Raw genomic sequence first — 644 nt, 5'->3', positions numbered from 1 at the left:
ACAGCTGGTGTGATGACTGTGTTGTGATAACAGCTGGTGTGATGACTGTGTTGTGATAACAGCTGGTGTGAGGTCTGTGCTTGAACTCAAACCTTCTCCTTCACTCTGGATGTGTAACAGCACTCAGACTGTTCACATTGTGAGTGAATACTAATGACTTAGTCTATAGTCTGGTCATTGGTCTCTGATCTCAGGGTGCTGCCCCGTTAATATTAATAATCATTAATAATCTTACTGACATTAATAATTCTATTGATGTCAATAATTTAGTTTTCTTAAATGCTGATAACTCAAACACGCTCCTTTACGTTCCCAACACCATCAGAGAAGGAGTTGTATGGAGACGGAGAACAGAGGAAGTGAAGTGTTTCAGAACATGTTCGATGTTTCTAAACTGGAGCTTAATGAACCACAGTGCTGCTGTGAGAAGTGAGTGAGCTGAATCGATCATGTGACTCATCAGCTGCTGTGGGCTCCGTCTATTACCTGGAAGGAGAGTTTGGCTGGTGAGCGAGGAGCGATGGGACTCAAGGTGCTCCAGAAGTGGATCGTAGAGGGAAGAGGAGTCGGAGTCAGGAGGACTGGAGTCTGTAACACACACACACACACACACACACACACACACACACACACACACACACACA

At 44.7% G+C, this 644-nt stretch overlaps 1 long non-coding RNA gene across 1 annotated transcript in view; it reads right to left on the bottom strand.

Moving 5' to 3' along the window:
• Window positions 1-6: 6 nt before the first annotated feature.
• The window catches only part of LOC116380667 (uncharacterized), a 1197-nt gene continuing 559 nt past the window's right edge, over window positions 7-644 (bottom strand). Inside the window, exon 3 of the long non-coding RNA XR_004212591.1 lies at window positions 7-588. This is a non-coding gene — a long non-coding RNA (uncharacterized LOC116380667). The remainder of the gene's footprint in view (window positions 589-644) is intronic.

This window comes from Anarrhichthys ocellatus, unplaced genomic scaffold (genome assembly GCF_004355925.1).
Source record: "Anarrhichthys ocellatus isolate YVR2014 unplaced genomic scaffold, GSC_Weel_1.0 scaffold8246, whole genome shotgun sequence".
Lineage (NCBI taxonomy): Eukaryota > Metazoa > Chordata > Actinopteri > Perciformes > Anarhichadidae > Anarrhichthys > Anarrhichthys ocellatus.
This window is presented reverse-complemented; position numbering and strand designations above follow the sequence as displayed.